A 20,269-nucleotide genomic window follows, 5' to 3' on the forward strand; every position below is an offset into this window, starting at 1 on the left:
CTCATTATGATGTTTATGTAAATGAAATCCTTAGAACTCTGCGATTTCCAAAGGCCTTCCCTCAAAGCTGACTCTATCTCATTGGGTGAGCAGCCTGTCAGAGTGATAGACTCGGGTTTCACTAGTGAGTGGGTTGATTATCTTTAGGAACATTAAGAATAAACTTTAAAATGTCATAAGTAATGCTACAACTCTATGAAATACTTTTACTACTTTCATTTTATTCCTTGCAACATATGAATAAGCAGTAGCTATTTCTCCCAAAGTGAGTAGAGTGAGATTATTGTTCTAAAGCTTCCACTTGATTGTACAGTTAGTATTAATAGTACAATTAATTTTATAATTAAAGGAAAACTGCAACAATATGTAAAGATACTATATTTTAATATCATTTCCTTCATTATTACCTATTTATCTTCCTGGATAGGGAAATGAATAGGTATTTTGTTTTCCGTCTCTAGACCAGAAGTTAAGGGTCAAAAGACTCTTTCATGGGGTTGCTTATCAGATGTCCTGCATATGAGATATTTACAGTTCATAGCAGTAACAAAATTACAGTTATGAAGTAGTAACAAAAATAACTTTATGGTTGGGAGTCACCGCAATGTGAGGAACTGTATTGAAGGGTCTCAGCATTAGGAAGATTGAAAGCCACTGCTCTAAGAACATTTGAAAATAGATTTTAAACAGCAAAACCTGAAATACTAAAAATAACAACCTTACATAGAAATAACTATCTTACTAACTATAGTCAGCAAAACTAGGCAATGTAATTTTAATGTATCAGTAATCCACTGGTTACATTCAGCTTTTGTTAATTGTTCTATCCATGTCATACACTGCATCTATGTCTCTTGTCTTTTTCACTTCCTTCAATCTGGAAACATTATTTTTTTGCCTTTGTTGATACTGGTTTGTTTGGCTTTATTTAGGGGGTTTTGTTGTTGTTGTTGCTGCTGCTGCTGCTGCTGCTGCTGCTGCTGCTGCTGCTGCTGCTGCTGCTGCTGCTGCTATGCTGAACACAGGCTAGCCTTGAACTCCTGTTCTTCCTGATTCCCCTTCTCAAGGGTTGGGATCACAGGAACTGGCCACCATACCCAGCTCACCCTGAAGTTTGTGAAGACTATCAGTTATTATGCAGACTTCCCTTCATCAGGTTTTGTCTAAAGTTTCCTCTTAGATACACACTGTGCCCTTTAAGCAAGAACAGTAGCAAAAGTGACATTGTGTTCTTGTGGTTTTATGAGGAAGTAAGTAGGTAATGTCTTGTCCCCATGTTGGACTTCTGCAGACTTATCTATGTAGACTTACTATGTTTTACTTTGTAATCCTTCAGTCAGGTGTGAAGAGAAACTTTGTAACTAGGTACCCTATTGCTCATCCAGGTTTTGTAGCTTCTTGCATACCCATTGATGCTTTATCTAACTTTTCTTCTCTTTGTAGCATTGGATATCCTACTGAAAGGAAGGATTGTCCTTAAGTCTTGGTTTATGTATTAACACATTTGCTTATATTAGTATGGACTGGAGGATTCTACCATCCAAGTACTAACCAGGCTAGACCTGGCTTAGCTTCTGCTTAGCTTCTGAGATTACAAAAGATCCGACACAGTCCAGGTGATATGACTTCACACTTGGTAGAATCTCTGAAACAGTATCCAAAGCAATCAAGACAATCCTAACATTACCTCAAGATCTAAAGACAGAGAAACAGAGTGTTTGTCCCAGGACACCCCCCACACACTAACAAAGTAATTTGCAATGGGCAATGGTGGTTCATGCCTTTAGTCACAGCACTCAGGAGACAGAGGCAGGTAGATCTCTGTGAATTCCAAGACAGCCAGAGCTTCACAGAGAAACCTCATGGGGCATGGAGGAAGAAGAAAAAGTAATTTGCATATATCTTTAGTTGTGATCTTTATTTAATTACAGATGCAGGAACTCAGTTTGTGGGAGCGGAAAAGAACGTTCGTGAGAAGAGTATTTTGGTACTGAAATGAGGGAATGTGCAGTCAAACATTGCAAAGCTTCACACTTTTTTGAAGAGTTAGAAATTTAAAAGCAGAAACAGGTACTTAAGACTTTGCCTGTCTTCTATTCACCACTAACTCTCTATTCTATCCACATAATAGCAATTCCATACAGTGAAGACCAAGACTAACTCTCTCACCTATGTTCTCCAGTTTACATCTGGAAGAGTTCGCTGATATGGACAGTTCTAAGATGTTGGCTCCAGTGCTAAGTATAGCTCAGTAGTAGAGTATTTGTCCCAGGACCCTTCCCCCCCCCCGCCCCCCCCCCCACACACACACACACACTGACTCCAGCATTGCCAAGAGCCCAGAACATCATAGCAATACAAAAATTTTGTATCCTTTAATGCAAATATATGGTTGGGATTATAAAGCCAATTGTTTCCTGTAAGGAAAAAAAAAAAAAAAAAAAGATCTACCATGATACAGCAATTATCATGATTAACTTGAGTATTTAATTTTCCTCTCAATACATTCTTAAAACCTGATGTCAAACCACTGAATCCATATTTTCTCCCACTCTAAGCTTAGCCATTTGACCTGACTTTAGATGTGCAGTGGCGGATAGAGAGATAGAGAGATAGAAAAACAAATTTGAAAACCACCCATAGGGATGCTGGAGAGATGACTTGACAGTTAAGAGCATCTACCGCACTGGAAGAGTACCTGAGTTCCGTTCCCAGCACTAACTTGGGCAGCTCAACTGTCTGTGACTCCAACACCAAAAGGAGCTGATTCCACTGTCTTCCTTGGGCATCTTCAATCATGTGTGCATACCCACCACATAACTAAAAATAAGGGAGGGGTTTTGTTTTTGTTTTTTAAAAGAAAACACATATAGGGCTTTCAGTGTCACAGGAACCCAATACATGAAAGAGTGATCAGGTATTTCACAAGACCCCAGACTGGATGGTAGGAACTCCAGCTTGGGATCTAGATCTGAAAAAGCTTCAAAGAACATTTTCAATGTGGCAAAAAAAAATGATCAGGTAGGCTACCATCTTCCTTTGAATGCAAAACAAAACAGGACAGGGTGAAATTTTCAATTCCCTTCTCTCCTATTGCTGTTTTTTTAATGTACCCAACCCAGCCCTTAAAGACCCTGAATTTCGTGCCTCCTGGATTCAGCACATCAAGCCTTTTCTAGCTTTGCTGACAGAGCAGGTCTTTTGTCTTCAAGTCCTATTGGATTACAGAGATTAGTGGACGTGTTTCCCAGAATCAGCCTATCAAGGGCTTTAAGATGCACCAACCAAAAACCTGAGCAGAAAATTGTGGAACTTAGCACCACCTCATTGGCCGCTGGGAAGCAGACTATAATTACTCCAATCTTAGTATCATCTTCTGCCACTGTGGCTCAGGAATGTTTTGCCCAAATCAGAGAAGTCAACAGCTCTGCAATGGTGAGCAATGCTGGGTGATACTTGTGTTCTTCTGAGTCATACAGTTGAATCCTCTAATGAGGGAAGAGCCTTTGCTCAATGTTCAGTCACTAAAATGATGGAGTTGGAGGCAAGCTTAAAAGTAAAAACAAGTTAAAAAAATAAAATAAAATTGAAAAAGCATGTGCCCAGGCTGATGTTATCAGGAGAGAGTCTCAATGGAGGTCTCCACTGGGCCTCTCCCCTCAGAGACCAGAGAACCCCATGGAAGAGCGGAGAAAAAAAAATATAGGAGTCGGAGGGGATGGAGGACACCAAGAGAACATGGCTCATTGAATCAACTAAGCAGCGCTCACATGAGCTCACAGAGATTGAGTGGCTAGCACAGGGCCTATAATATAAGGGTCTGCAGCAGGACCTTGTGTATATGTTATAGTTGCTGGCTTGGTGTTCTTGTTCAGTGGACTCCTAACAGTGGAGGCTGGGTATATCTCTGACTCTTTTGCCTGCTCTTGAGACTCTTTTTTTTTCCTCCTATTGGGTGACCTTGTCTTTCCCTTTGTCTTACTGTATCTTGGTTTATCCGGTCTGACTGTTGTCTCTAAGAGACCCCCTCTTTTCTGCAGCAGAAATTAGGGGGAGCAGATCTGGGAAAATGGAGGTGAAAGGGAGAGCTGGGAGAAGTGGAGGGTGGGGTGCATTGTATAAGAGAAGAATCTACTTTCCATTTAAAAGAAGTTCACAAAATGGTGCCTGCCTTTAATCCCAGCACTCAGGAGGCAGAGGCAGGCAGATTTCTGAGTTCAAGGCCAGCCTGGTCTACAAAGTGAGTTCCAGGACAGCCAGGGCTATACAGAGAAACCCTGTCTCAGAAAACAAACAAACAAACAAACAAACAAACAAAAAACAAAAAAAGTAAAATAAAAAGTAGAAAGAGAAGAAGAAGAAGAAGAAGAAGAAGAAGAAGAAGAAGAAGAAGAAGAAGAAGAAGAAGAAGAAGAAGAAGAAGAAGAGGAGGAGGAGGAGGAGGAGGAGGAGGAGGAGGAGGAGGAGGAGGAGGAGGAGGAGGATGATGATGATGGGAGAAAAAGTCTCCTTATAGAACTTTCCCTTGGCAGAAGGAAGCTGCTCAGTCCTGGTTGCAAGATCTCCTGGAGGCAGAGGCAGGAAGGCTAGACCTCCTTGCCCTCTTTCAGAACAGCCCTGGTAGGTATTCCAGTTTGGAGAGGTTTATGTAGGATACAGGTTGACACCTCTAGCACTTGGTCTTTTGTCCTGTCTTGCCAATTGCTCACTAGTGTGGCTTCCCATGAGCACTCCTCTGTTGAACACGTGCACACCTTTGCCTCTCACTCCCTGGGACTCTCAACCTGAGACAGGGTCATAGGGAAAGTCCTGGACCTCTCAATAGAGTGGCTTTGAAAGGATGAAGAAAATTATTCTGTCGAGAAACTGTACTCAAAAGTTCTCTGGGGCAGGCAGGATGGCTCAGTGGATGACTCTTGGTGGAAGGAAAGAGCAGATCTCCAAAAGTTCTCTGATCTCTACACAGGATCCATGACCAGAAAGTGGCAAGCATGCACAGGTATTCTTTTGAAAGAGAGTTTTCTGCTAACCCTGTAGCTGTTTCCTAGTAATCAGATGGGTGAATATTTGGACCTCCAATGGAAAAATAAACGGAAAGGGAAAGGGGACGAAAAGATTAAAAGGGGAGGTGCAGCTTATCAGAAGATTGCTTGTCTAGTATGTGAGGGTATCTGAGCTTGACCCCGGGCACTGGAAAGAAAAGGTGGGTGGGTAAAGAAGAGAGACTGAGAGATGAAAGAAGAGAGATGAAGAGAGATGAACGAAACGACCCAGAAACCCCGTCTCTGTCACACTTTCCCACTCTGAGGAGCACTTTTCGTGTTGTTGCAACAGCTATTTTTAGAGTCTAAAAGGCCACTGTTGACTGCCTATGGGGCTCACTAATTCACGCTTGTGGTGTCTAGATCTCAAAGCAACACTGCAAAGGAAACAGTAATATCAGAGAGGCTAAGTGATCCACCCGAGACCTCAGTGAGTGAAAGGAGATTGAAGCCACCGTGGCCTCTACATCCCTTGATGTCTCCTCAGGGAATCAGGGTTCTGCTGATCCAAAGAGGAAAGCAAACTGATACCAGGTTTGAGGGATTTGGGAAGGTGTTGCCTGAGATTCGTTTCCTAGCAAGTAATAGAGACTCAATTTAAACAGGATTTAAACAGAGAGAAGAGAACTTCCTACAGAGATGCCGAGAGGTTTTACAGGACAGAAAAGAGACCCCATCTTAAGGAGAAGAAAGCAAAATAACAAAACCAAGATCATAGGACGAGAAGAAAACAGCAGTATCAGGATTCAGTTTTCTATCAGTTGCAGTACAATAGGGCTGGCTTCTTAGTCCCAGGAAGTAGTCTTGGATAAATATGCTACTTATTATTCAGTCCTGGACCAATCACCACCACAAAGATCTGAGTTACAATGTAAGAGGCTCGTCTCTGCCACAGACATTTTATGACTAAAAACAACAAAGGGAAGACACTATTCTAGAAAAGGAGCTGGATGGAAGGGTATGTTACCACATCGCCTTATTTCGGTGGTATAGGCTGGTGTTTACTGTGTAATGCTTTGGTTTTCTTTATCCCCTCACCACACAACTCAGTGATTCATTGAAAAAAAAAAAAAACATGGCAGTTGAGGTTTAGCTTAAAAAGAAGCTTGGCTTACACCCTGCTCATTACAGATTTTCTTCTTTGGACGATTCGAGGGAAATGGAGTTTAAAAGATAGGACAGGAAGCAAAAGTCAGGTCTAGCTTGCAAGGTAAATTCTCCCTTACCAATGCAGGAAATTAATTTCCTTTTGGCCATGATGACTGAGGAAGATTGAATAGAAAGAGACGAGATGAAAAGGCTTAAGATACATTTTTTTTTTCTAACCTCGCTGTGCATTAAATCCTAAGAGAAATTAATCAGGCTTGTGCTTCCAATGGAATTGAGTTAAAAATCTGACCAATTCTTTGTTCACATAGGAGTCCACATGTTTGCCTTCCACACTGGTTAGAAAGGGGCTCCCAGGGGGAGCCAGGGTCATTCTCACGGCCCTACCTGCAAACCTAGTTCCAGACGCACTGTCAAGGTACACAAGGTACACAAAAGCACAAAGGTGGCCTTTCTCTCTGTGCTCCAGAGAAAGAGTGAGGTTGAAAGTGACCATTTGTTCCCTCTGTGACATGCATGTCTGATATTATGCATGGACATGCATAACTCTCTGAATTATGCATGAATTAGGCCCTACTCTTGTTCAGCAACAGCTGGATGAATTTTCCCCTCCAGATGCCCAGCTGCACAGTGACACATCCCCCAACACACGGTTGTACTACATGTACCCCCACACATAGATACCAGGGTCAGTGGCCCCCACTCCAGTTTACCAGAACTCAAGGACCATGACAGCCAGGGCAATGTGTTTTGAACTGAGTCGATTTTCAGATCTGAAAACGTGTTTTCTTTTCCTAGTTCACTGCTGCCCTTTACCCACAGAACAAAGAGACTAGCCAGCCAACCAACCAAGCAATAAGCACAATTCGTTCTTGCAGGCAAGGACTTCCAAATGTGCTGTTTCTCAAGCTCTTGGTTGAGAGATCTCCCTGGAGACATGCTGCCACTTGTAAGGCTGTTAAGAGCTGAGAGGAACTGGGATAAAGGCACCAGCGAGTAGTCTCACTTGTTACAGCTCTGTTTCCAGACTCATTATCACCAAGTTCCTGATCCTTTTACTGAGGTGCACACACACACACTCACAACACACACATAAACATACACACATATGTACATACATATAATACACACAAACATATACACATACAGACATGCTCACAACACATACACACACACAAACACTTACAATGCACATACACACATACACACAAATATACATATAACATGCACATACACACATATACACATACATACACACATATACACATACAACACACATAAACATACACACAAGCACACACACATATATATACATACATGCAACACATACCAACATACACACATACAGACATGCTCACAACACATATACACAAACATACACACACAAATACACATACAAACACACAACACACATATATACATACAAACAAATACATATACAACACATACACACATGTATACATACACATACAAATACACATACATGTGTAGCAGAATTTTCCCTGTCCAATCACTTTAAATATCAACAAGAAGTCTGTTGATAAAAGGACTTCCAAATGTGCTGGCAAAGCTAGGGGTTTCAGAGGCAGGAATGGACAGAGGAGGAGGAGGAAGGTGGAGGACAACAGGACGATTCAGGTTCTGTATGGCTTTACATAGCCACAGGTAGCTATAATATCATATAGGGATAGAATAATTGGGGTAACTTATCCAGTCTAGGTGGGCAGCTTGTATCATTATCAGTTGGCTCTGAAATTATTGTGTAGGTATCTTGTGAATTGAGAATTTATTGATATATAAATTTGACTGAGTAATTATAAGCTTCTAGAGTTTTGATTTCTTGGGTTAAGAGGATTTTTGACCACTGACCACAGTGGGTGGATGGCTGAACCTCCATCCATCGTGGGTGGGGCTAGCCTAGGGGGCAGAGGCAGTGTGACTGCCAAGGCGGAGAATAGCTGGGTGTAGCGCAGGAACTTGTTGATCTTTTAACATTTCCTGCAACATACATACACATATATATACGTACAACACACACACAAACATACACATACAAACATACAAACACACACATACACTCACAACACATACAAACATACACATACAAACACTCTCTCACTACATACTAAAATATACACACATACATACAACACACAAACATACATTTATACACACAAACACACGTACATATACACATACACACATATACACATACACAATACACATATACACATACACACATACACATATACACAAACACACATATATACACATACACTAACACACATATATACATATACACAAACACACAGGGGCATGGGGAAAATGAGTGTGTGTATTAGGACTGATAGCACTTCTGCAGGTCTCGGGTTAAAGAACAGTTTGGCAGCCATTGTTTTTAGAACAAACACTGCAAGCCTAGCTCATAGCATAGTCATTTGTAAAGCACTTGCAATGAAATGAGTATCAAACTATCTGGGGGCTGGAGGAACAACTCAGTCAAATGATTGCCTGGCAAGCATAAGAACAAGAATTTGATCTTCAAAACCTTCATTAAAAAAGGGGAGCGGGAGTGTAGGGGACCCCTATAATCCCAGTGCAAGTGAGCCGGAGACTGGGGACTGTCTGGGGACTAGCCAGCCAGACTAGCCTAGTAGGTGAGTTTCAGTCCTACCTCAAAATTTAAAAGATGGGTGGCTCCTTAGCAATGACACTTGGAAGTTGTCCGTTGGCCTCCTTAAGCATGTGTACACATGAACACATACATACACAAACACACACACACAGATATACATACACAAATATATTTACATATAAAAACACATATAAAAACAGCTGGGTATGGTGGCGCACGCCTTAATCCCAGCACTCAGGAGGCAGAGGCAGGCGGATTTCTGAGTTCGAGGCCAGCCTGGTCTACAAAGTGAGCTCCAGGACAGCCAGGGCTATAGAGAAACCTTGTCTCAAAAAAAAAAAAAAAAAAAACAAAAAAAAACAAAAAAAAAAAAAATAAACCATAAATAGATTCATACACACAGACACACAAGCACACACACACACACACACCTGGGGAAAAATGACATAAGGAATGACCTAAATTCAGTAACTCCCTCTGGATGGTTTCCTTCCTACAGAAACTTAGGTGCAGACAAGAAGCACAGTATTGTCAGAAGACACACAGGCAGAGGGGGTGATCTGTTTGGGAACCTCCTGCCAGCACTATCTCTGGTCCAGCACTATCTCTGGTCCAGCACTATCTCTGGTCCAGCACTATCTCTGGTCCAGCACTGTCTCTGGTCCAGCACTATCTCTGGACCTAAAATAGTCTTCCCAAACTGGCCCCTCACTGCCTTTGTCCCACAAGAAAGTGTCCCCAAATACACCCTTCTTGAAAACATTGTCCAAGAGAGGGGCTTACACTGGGTGGCTCCCTGAAGTTTCTGAGGCAAACATCGTCTTTGGGAAACTCGGGCTGCCTCATCAGGAAAACTCTGTGAAGAGTCTAATGACTGTTTTCTCATTGAAATGTCCTCTGTCGCAGAGGTCAATCATCCACTTTCTCCGTCAGACAGCCAGAAGTAATAAGGACACACAGGTAATCTCTGTCTGCAGCTCACCAAATTTCTAAGGTCAAAGCATTTATACAGTGAGGTCTTTCGGTGCCATTAACCGTGAAAATATCCAATATCAAAATGATTCTGACTCTCAAAACCAATTTGTGTTGTAATCTGAGTATTCAAGGTATGCGCCCTTGATGGCAATACACCCAACTCTCAGCCGACCCTAAATCGGTCAAATTGATGAGGTTGGTGACATGAAATAAAAGACCACAATGTGCTGTCACCATTGTTTGTAATGACTGTTTTGTTTTTTTGTTTTTTTGTTTTTTTCTTTTCTCATTATTCCCTCTGTACGAAGCTATCAGAGGGTGAATTGGAATAGATTGGAAAGTTTGGATGCCTCTGGGTCTTGTTACACAGGCCCTTCCACCCTGAGAGTGGTGCTGGAATGAGTGGGAAAGGGCTGAGAAGATGAGACTCTTAGGGGGTAAGCAGGAGAGAGGAGTTTAGCCATGGGTGGAGCATAATAGCTGCTCATTAAAATGTATGGAGCCATATCACCCTTGAACTTAAAGAGACATGAGCTTTAATTTCTGTCTCTGCTAACTCTGTTTTGGAGTTTTGTTTGCTAATTTTTTTCTAAGTTTTTTAAATATACTCTTTGGTAATTTCATACACATATGTATGTAATTTGATCTTGTCCTATTTAGCCTGCATACCCTCTCTTATTGACATTCCTTCTGGACTCCCTCTTCTTTCTCAAGTTCCTCTTCAATTTTCTTACATATGTAATTTGTTTGTTGCACTGAGTTTAACTGGGGTTGCTTACATGAGCCCATGTGCGTGGTTATTTATTGGAGCAGGGATACTTAAGTAGCCATAGCACTGATGAGAAATAGCTTGTCCTCCTTCAGCGGCCATTCATTGACAATAGAAGGGGCGGGGCGTCCTAACACAATGTTGACTTCCTTATTGTATGTGCTGCTTGTAGAGGCAGCCACGGCTGCTATGAGCTCAAAGTGAAATAGTGCAAAGGCCACGGAATGCCTAGAAGAGAGCATTTCTCATCACTCTTCCCCCAGTGTCTGGTTCTTACATTCATCCCACCCTGTCTTCCATGATATCCCCTGAGCCTCTGCTGGGGGGACTTATATGGATGCCCAACTTAGGAATGTGTCTTCATTAACTCTTAATGGTTTTCTGATTTTTCGTTCTCAAAATATAGCTATAAACAACTATGAACAATGAGAGTTGGGGTGGGTACATCACACTGGACTGGCCTGTAGCCAGTGCTCAATAGACCTGGATTGCATCGGATATTTCTTGGATTCTCTACTGCGATGGTCCTGAAATCAGCTCTTTTGTGTAGCTCCCCACACCTGCCTCAGTGAATCTACACAATGGCACTGACTACCATTCTTGAGAAGGTGCTGCCAGATGCGTGAGCCCACAGCTACCACCCCCTTCTTGTCTGTTCAGTTTGGTAGAGATATCAGATAATCACCTGTTCAAGAAAGCTTTCCGCAGAGCTTCGTGGGGATTGGCTATGTGGGGCTGTGGTTTCTCTTTTAACTAGTGAATGGCCAAGGGGCAAACATTAAGGCCCAATGCTAACCAATGAGAAGTAAGAAGATATCTTTTTACTAAGTGATATCTGGGGAGAAATTTCTTAAGGATAAGAAGAGAGAGAGAGAGAGAGAGAGAGAGAGAGAGAGAGAGAGAGAGAAGGGGAGGGGAGGGGAGGGAGAGAGGGGAGGGAGAGAGGGGAGGAGAGGAGAGGGGAGGAGAGGAGAGGAGGAGGAGAGGAGGAGGAGAGGAGGAGGAGAGGAGGAGGAGAGGAGGAGGAGAGGAGGAGGAGAGGAGGAGGAGAGGAGGAGGAGGAGAGGAGGGGAGGGGAGGGGAGGGGAGGGGAGGGGAGGGGAGAGGAGAGGGGAGGGGAGAGGAGAGAGGAGAGGAGAGAGGAGAGGAGAGAGGAGAGGAGAGAGGAGAGGAGAGAGGAGAGGAGAGAGGAGAGGAGAGAGGAGAGGAGAGAGGAGAGGAGAGAGGAGAGGAGAGAGGAGAGGAGAGAGGAGAGGAGAGAGGAGAGGAGAGGAGAGGAGAGGAGAGGAGAGGAGAGGAGAGGAGAGGAGAGGAGAGGAGAGGAGAGAGAAGAGAAGAGAAGAGAAGAGAAGAGAAGAGAAGAGAAGAGAAGAGAAGAGAAGAGAAGAGAAGAGAGAGAGATTGAGAGAGAGAAACATAGCCACCAATTATTCTCTCATCTTGTCATCTACTCTGCCTTCAGACTTGGCCATGGGAGGAATGGGTATTTGCTTTGGCCAACACAACACAATGTTATACCATCTACTGTGGAATGTTCAGAGACAAAGCAGAAGCAGAACCACGACCCTCGACATGATCTGGCTGTTGTATGGGAGAACCCCTGCCACACCCAAACTCACAAGTTATCATAGGAGAAGACAAATCCCTTTGACCTAAATTCCTGTGTCTTTCAGCTGGGAGCATCCTAACTGCTGCGTCATCTCACACCCTGTGCTGTTGCTTTGATATCTACTGACCTCAGAGTCTCTCTAGACCAGTGGTTCTCAACCTGTGGGTGGAGATGCTTTTGGGTTGTCGAGCAACCTTTTCACAGAGTGGAATATCAGATATTCTGTATATTAGATATAGAACTGTAGTAAAGGTTCACAGCATTAGGAAGGTTGAGAGCCACCCCATCTATAACCTAATAAATAGCTTTAGGGATCCTTATACCTGTGATGACTTTAACTCAGTAGCAAATTCTTTGCCTGTGATTTAATCAACAGACTGGGATAGAAATAAAACCATGCCATTCCCAAGATAAAATTCACAGACCACATGAAGCTCAAGAAGAAGGAAGACTACAGTGTGGATACTTCTATCCTTCTTAGAAGGGGGAATCAAAATACCCATGGAAGGAGATACAGAGACAAAGTTTGGAGCAGAAACTGAAGGAAAAGCCATCCAGTGACTGTCCCACCTGGGTCTTTATCCCATATGTAGTTACCAAACCCAGACACTATTGTGGATGCCAACAAGTACTTCCTGACAGAAGCCTGATATAGCTGTCTCCTGAGAGGCTCTGCCAGTGTCTGACAAATACAGAAGTGGATGCTCACAGCCATCCATTGGACTGAGCACAGGGTCCCCAATGGAAGAGCTAGAGAAAGAACCCAAGGAGTTGAAGGGGTTTGCAGCCCCATAGGAGGAACAACAATATGAACCAACCAGGACCCCCAGAGCTCCCAGGAACTAAACCACCAACCAAAGAGTACACATGGAGGGACTCAAGGCTCCAGCCACATATGTAGCAGAGGATGGCCTTGTGGGACATCAATGAGAGGAGAGGCCCTTGGCTTGTGAAGACTCAGTGCCCCAGTGTAGGGGAATGCCAGGACAGGGAAGTGGGAGTAGGTGGTTAGTGAGCAGGAGAAGGGAGAGTGTATGGGAGGTTTTCAGAGGGGAAATGAGGAAAGGGGATAAAATGTGAATTGTAAATAAAGAAAATATATAATAATAAAGATTGATTAATCTGAGATACACTTAATCATAGGCCAAATCTGGACTGTCCTCTCTTTCACTCAATTTGTAAATAAACTATTAATGGAAGACAAAAAAAAAAATAATTAATAAAACCATGCCATTCCCAGAAGTGGACTTGGAGATCAGTAGCTTCATTATTCACACTTGCAATATTGCAATACTCCCATTTAGAAACTCATCCTTATACTGTATGAATCCCAAGACACATGACGGGGATCCTTTGGAAAGAGCCACGGGTTCTCTTGTGGACAGATGCAGCTAAGCTCCCAATCAAAAGCTAGAAACCATTCCTAGCCCAGACAGAAAGCCACCTCTGATCCTGCAGTTCAGACCGGCCTTTATTGATAATTGTAGCCCATATTGACACTACAGAGAACAGAAAAGCCACTCCAATGATAACAGACACTGTGAGAACATGAGATGTAAATATAGCAGGCATGGTATTAATTCTCCCAACTCCAGTGTGCTGATGTTACATAGCAACAGATCATTAGAACAAGATCCCAGCAAACAGAACGGTGAGTCAACAGTGTGTGTTGATTATCAAGGCATACAGAATAACTGATCCAGAGTACAGACAACTGGTTATTGGTGAGAGAGGCAGAAGGGGAAGAAACTCTTATTGAATTCATTCTATTTTCCACAGTACCAGCGCCATCTCTCCCACTCCTACTGCTCACCTCTTATCTCTAGGTACCACTATTATGCCAACAACACACATAAATTCCTCTCATAAGCCACTGAAACCCAACAGAAGCCATCTCTACTTCTTCATTGACATCATGCCTATAAAAAAATGTCTTTTGATGACTTGTATTGATTTATGCTTGTTTTGGTTTTTAGACGGTGTCTTACTATGTCACCCAGGCTGGCCTTGAACTCACCATTCTTCTTCCAGAGCCTCCTGAATGCTAAGGACTCAGGAGTGCACTGCCATGCTTTGTATTTTACTTTACAAGCAGATGCCCCTGATTTTTCTATTGCACAATTCAAGTAACAATAATGTATCCATTTACATAGTGGTTTTCCTTTTGGGAAAAAACAAAACAAAACAAAACAAAACACCCTTTCACATATTTTTTTCCCTGATTTTCTAAGAACCAATAGAAAATGCTAACGCTTAAAGGATGATTTGACAAACTTGAACATCAGCCTGCTCCCTCCAGAGTCTGGATTCTTTGTTGCCAACACAGTTTTTTTGTTGTTTTGGTTTTTTGTTTGTTTGTTTGTTTTTATAGTAGATTCCTGTTTCTGGCAGTTGTTAGAACTCTTTGTTTTGTAATTTTAAAAGTATAATGCCTTTGAATACAAAAGGATCAAAGGCTATAATTCATTGTATATATTTACATGAAGGCCTTCTGGGTAATACACGGAGCCAGTTGAAGTCATTTACAAGTCAACTTGGGGTCTTATCCTTACCCATTCCCCAGCTCAAAGCAAGCTGTGTTCTAAGTCCATGCTTTGAGTAGGAATACAGAGGCATATCTGTGGGAGGTCTGTTCCTTGTTGTTTCCAAACAATCATTAAGAGGACATATGGTCACTTGAATCCATACCAACATTTCTGGGCCTATTCTTTTTTTGAAGTGAACTAATGTGTTGCGTCATCAACTCCTGAGTATTGTTAGAAGACTCCGTGTTAGGTTCTGATCATTCAGATTCTCATGACATGCATATGAGTCAAAAAGAACAACCACCAAAGTCAAAAACGAAAAATAAAGTAGAACTTCGCAAATGGATAGCCAAATCAGGCGTGATGGCTTTAGGGTTTGGGGTTATAGGCATCACTCTGAATTAAACACTTCCAGAGGCAATCTATCATCTCAGAATTACAGTTCTAGCATTTGCTTTTCCAGCATTTGCAATTCGAAAGCATGACTTATGGAAAACAATTTACTTCTGTGCCTGTGCTCTCCAGATGCCTGTAATTTGATTATAAATTTAGAATATACTTTGTGTGGCAGTCAGGATTGCTGAGAAAGGACACTTGGAAGGGAACGAGGCAGGCACCACTGTGCGTGTTTCCTAAGTAGCTAAGCAACAAAGGTTAGCTTCCTGTTTACAGTATGCCTTTAGTGTCAGAAAGCCTATACATCAAGGCCAAATTTTCACCATCTTGGTAACATTAGTTTCAGTAAATACTATCGCCCTATGCCCTAGAGGAAAAGATCAAATTACCCTGACAAACTTAAGACATTTGAGATTTTTAGACAAATTCATATTCTCTCTTTCTCTCCCCCCTCTCTTTTCCTCCCTCCCTCCCTCCCATATCTCTCTCTCTCACACACACACAAACACACACACACACACACACAGAGAGAGAGAGAGAGAGAGAGAGAGAGAGAGAGAGAATAAACTATCTTAAGGAAAGCTATAATGTGACTAAATGAGGTGATTCTTCAACCTTAAGTGTTGATTCAACCTTCTGGAGATAAACCATTTTATGTCTAAATAGCAAAATCTTCACCTTTGTGTTTTTTGGTGAAAGAGAGGATTTCTTTAAAAGCTATAAATTCCAACCTTTAATGGAATTTGAAATATACCAGACTCCAGGGTAGCAAGTTGATACCATTAAGAAAATTCAATAATATTCTTATTTTCCTATTATCATCGAGGCATCTGCTGGTTGGAGAAAAACAGCGAGATGAGGGTTTCTATGCCTACACAAGCCTAGAGCTAAGCTTTCTTGGAAACCGTTTCTGCTGTTACAGAGAAATGCACAACATCACATGTCAAGGGCAGATTGTCTTCAGCGGACCCAGACAGAGAGATTCTTGACTGCTTGATCTTTAAAGGGGGGAGTTGACACCTGGCTATCTGACATGAGCCAGGGTCTGGGAAAGCAATTCCATCTTCTTAAATGAAGTCAGAATGGCCAGCAAGATCGCAGCTGCTTACTGCCGAGCTTGCTTTTCGGAGCCAAAAGGCCTGTTTGTATCAAGGCAATCTCTTGAAAGTAAGTGAATGAATAAATGAATACTTGAAGAATCTCTCACATTTTCCCAAGTCATAAGCCTCGTTCTGGCTGTCTTCTATCTTCGTTTTTCTACATGACTGGGAATCAAACCTAGAACCTTGAACATGTTAGGCAAACCCTCTACCTCTAAGCTTCTTTCTAATTTTGGGGCAAGATATATATATATATATATATATATATATATATATACATATACATATACATACACACACACATATATACACACATACATATATATACATATATATGTATACACACATACACATATACACATACATACATACATACATACGGCATATATGTAGCATATATATATATGTGTGTGTGTGTGTATGTATGTATGTATATATATGTAGCATATATATCAGGTATATATATGTATATACCTAACCCTAACCCTAACCCAGCCTGACCAGAGCTAACTCGACTAGGATTTCAAATGCTTTTCTTTTCTAGAAGAACAAAACAAATTAATGGTAGATACCCCTAAAACCTAGCATTCTTCCAGGTCCTGGTTTCCACGACCTTTTCTTGGTAAAAGGCTCTAACTCATGTTCACATCACTAAAGGGAAGGTGACCTGTTAGTCGAAATCTTCCTGCTAAGGGCATTTCTTCACAGCAAAAGGATTTTCCCTTCTCAGCCTCTGTTGGAGTTGATGAATTTTGCACATCTTTGGGATTTGCAGCAGGTTACAGAACAAGATTATGTACCCTGCTGATTTATTTACTGCAAGGACAACCCGGACATGGCAGCAGCCTGAAACCAGACCCGAGTGGAAAGAGTCTCACCCTGAAACACTTAAGGCGATTATTTCAACCCAGCATCCCCCTGTACATGGGAAATGAAGCCAATCAATTCTGCTTTCTTTTTCATTGTTGTGGGTTTAATGCAATACCGTCTGAGAGCATGAAGGCTGGCACCTGCCTCCATTGCTCCCTGATATAAAATCAGGACGAAGGGCAGGCATCAGGTTCAACAATAGAGATTATATGAAGTTAACTGGTTTGCAAAGAATCCTGAGGAATTAAAGCTCTCAGTCTGTGCAAACATGGAAAGCGTGGGGTTTCTCCTCTGCTTAGGATTAACGTGCAAATGTCACCTAACACTGGTTACCCTGAGAAACAAGGTCACATGGGTTTCTGCTAGCGACTTCTTGAACCTTTTAAAAAAGATGGAATAAATAAAAACATCCATTTCCTAGATAATTGTGTCAAGGGTACTGTGAATAGAGAGGTTAGCAAAATGGGTTACCACCGTGGTGTCCATAGCCTGGTAAGAAAAGGGGGTCTTTCAAGGGTGGAAAGGCACATGGAAAATAATCACAGAATTGCAAGCTGTGATAAAACTAATCGAACAAAAAAGCTCTCAGAGAGTGCATTAGAAGCCCCAGGCTTATATGTTTCTACTTTCTCTATTAGACTGCAAGATTCTTGAAGCAAGCAAATGATTCTCTAAAATTAAAACCATCAAGCCAGGGAATGTTGGTACATGTCTGTAACTGCAGTGCTCACAAGACTGAGAAAGGAGAATTGTAAGTTCCAGGCCAACCTGAACTGGCCACATAAGGAGACTATCTCAAAACAGAAACAAAACCAAGAAAAAGAATATAACTTTAATTGACAAAGGTTGATTTTTATATCTGAAAATAGCTAGTAGAGACAGTGCCGAATCATCTTACCACAAAGAAATATCAGAGGTAAGAGAATTGCCAATCAACATAATTTTATATACATAAGTGTAAAGTGGGTGTGGGTGTGCATGTGTGTGTTATGTGTTTTGTGCTCTGTGTTAACATGTTGTATAGCCAAACATAGTGACTCACACCTATAATTTGAGCTATGAAGATGCTGAGCAAGGAAGACTGTTGCAAATTCTAAGACAACCTGGAATATATAACCAGACACTGTTTTAAAACACACACATACATAACGTGTGAGCACACGCGCACATTGCACACACACAAGAAATGTCGCAGTGTATGTTGTAAATGTATGCAATTATCCTGTCCATTAAAAATGCAAGCATATCTTAAAACATATTTCATACATCTTTGTTTTTCATGGTACACAGCTCACTGTAGTTCTTTGTTGACTGACCGAGGAATAAAAGTACAACTGCTGGAATTACTTATATGATTTTCATAAAAGTCACAGGAGTTCTGTCGGCCAGCACTAGTCTCCTGATTTTATTGATAAAAAAACTTGAGGGGGCAGTTATTAAGTGATTTGTTCAGATTCCCTTGAGTCAAAAGATTCTGGTACCAAGATCTGTGTGTCTATATGTGTGTGTATGTGTGTGTGTGTGTCTATGTGTGTGTGTATGTGTTTGTGTGTATGTGTTTGTGTGTGTCTCTGTGTGTGTGTGTGTGTGTGTGTGTGTGTGTGTGTGTGTGTATGTGTGAATGTTTGTCATATATGAGCATGTTCCTGTGGATATGCATGTATGCATGTGTCAGTTATGCTTGGGGTGGCATAGTGTCTTCCTGAATCACTCTTTCCCCTAACTCTTTTTGCTACTTTTGTTAATGAGCCATGCAGAATAAAAGTGTGAACTAGTTGCGAACTGTTAACTGCAATTGGAGAATGATTTAGTTTTTTCATCTAGTCTAGTAGAAAACTCGAGTGATGACGTGTACTAATAAAGCCACAGTGACAGCTAATGCATCCAACCTTACCGGGAGAGGCATCAGAGTAGGTTTCAAGTTTTGAGAATTTCATATATGAATGCTGTATTTAAATCATTTCAGGCCTGTTGTGTTCCCCAAACCCCTTCCCAAATTCATGACCTCTTATTCTTTAATTAGTACTGTTACATAGATAGATAGATAGATAGATAGATAGATAGATAGATAGATAGATAGATAGATAGATAGATAGATAGATAGATAGACAGACAGACATACATACAGACAGGTGGATGGATGGATACATACATACATACATACATACATACATACATACATACATACATAGAGATAGATGATAGATAGATAGATAGATAGATAGATAGATAGATAGATAGATAGATAGATAGATAGATAGATTGGAAGAAATAGATGATAGATACATAGATACATAGATAGATAGATGATAGAAATTTGTCATTTAGCATTGCTCATATGTATATGTGTTTAAGGCTGACATGTAAAGAGTGGATCACTGATCAGGGGCTCATTTCTGAAGCTGGCTGTTCCCTCTCTCAACTGTCATTCATTGCTTTTAGATTTTCACCTAGGGTGGGGCCTTATGAGATTTCTCCCACATCTGTGTCAGCATGTCACCTGCATGTCTTATTAGGTGACTGCATTGTTAAGGTTTCATGGGCACAGTTTCCCTGTTGTATATAGAAGACACGATCTTACAGCAGATGCCCTGGGCCTCGGGTTCTTACAACGTTTACGCCCCCTCTTCTTCGATGTTCTCTAAGCCGTTAGTGTAGAACTTATTAACCTCAAATCGCAGGAAGGTCAAACACTGGCAGAACTGACTTTTAAAAGATGTTTTGTTTTGTTTTGTTTTGTTTTGTTTTGTTTTGTTTCGTTTTTTGAGACAGGGTCTTGCTATATAGCCTTAGTTGTCCTGAAACTCACTATTTAGAGCACGGTGACCTCCAACTCACAGAAATCCATCCACCTGCCTCTGCCTCCTAAGTACTGCAATTAAGCACATTGCTGCCACACCCAACTAGAAAGCCTTTTTTTTCCCCCTGGTGCTGGGGTTAGAATCCAGGAACGTATGTATGTCAGGCAGGTGAGCGGTGGAAGCTGACCATTGACCAGACCTTAGCTGCACTTGCTCATGTTACCATTCATACTGCTTTGTTTACCAGGACTCAGTGTCACTAGCATCTAGGAATATCCTCTGAACAATGATATTAGATGTATTTCTGGAGCTGCTGAGACCACTGACTGGTAGAGTGTTTGCTTAGCATGTTCAGTTAGGTTAGAAAGAACAAAAGCAGATTTATTATCAAAATACACATTATTTTTAAGCTAAGGCCTTATGCATCCCAGGCTGCCCTT

General features: G+C 41.6%; 1 long non-coding RNA gene across 1 annotated transcript in view; it reads right to left on the bottom strand.

The window, feature by feature from the left end:
* Gm33843 overlaps positions 1-20,269 on the bottom strand; it is a 74,322-nt gene that overhangs the window by 39,892 nt on the left and 14,161 nt on the right. The gene's annotated exons all lie outside the window — the stretch shown is intronic.

Source organism: Mus musculus, chromosome 10 (assembly GCF_000001635.26).
Source record: "Mus musculus strain C57BL/6J chromosome 10, GRCm38.p6 C57BL/6J".
NCBI lineage: Eukaryota > Metazoa > Chordata > Mammalia > Rodentia > Muridae > Mus > Mus musculus.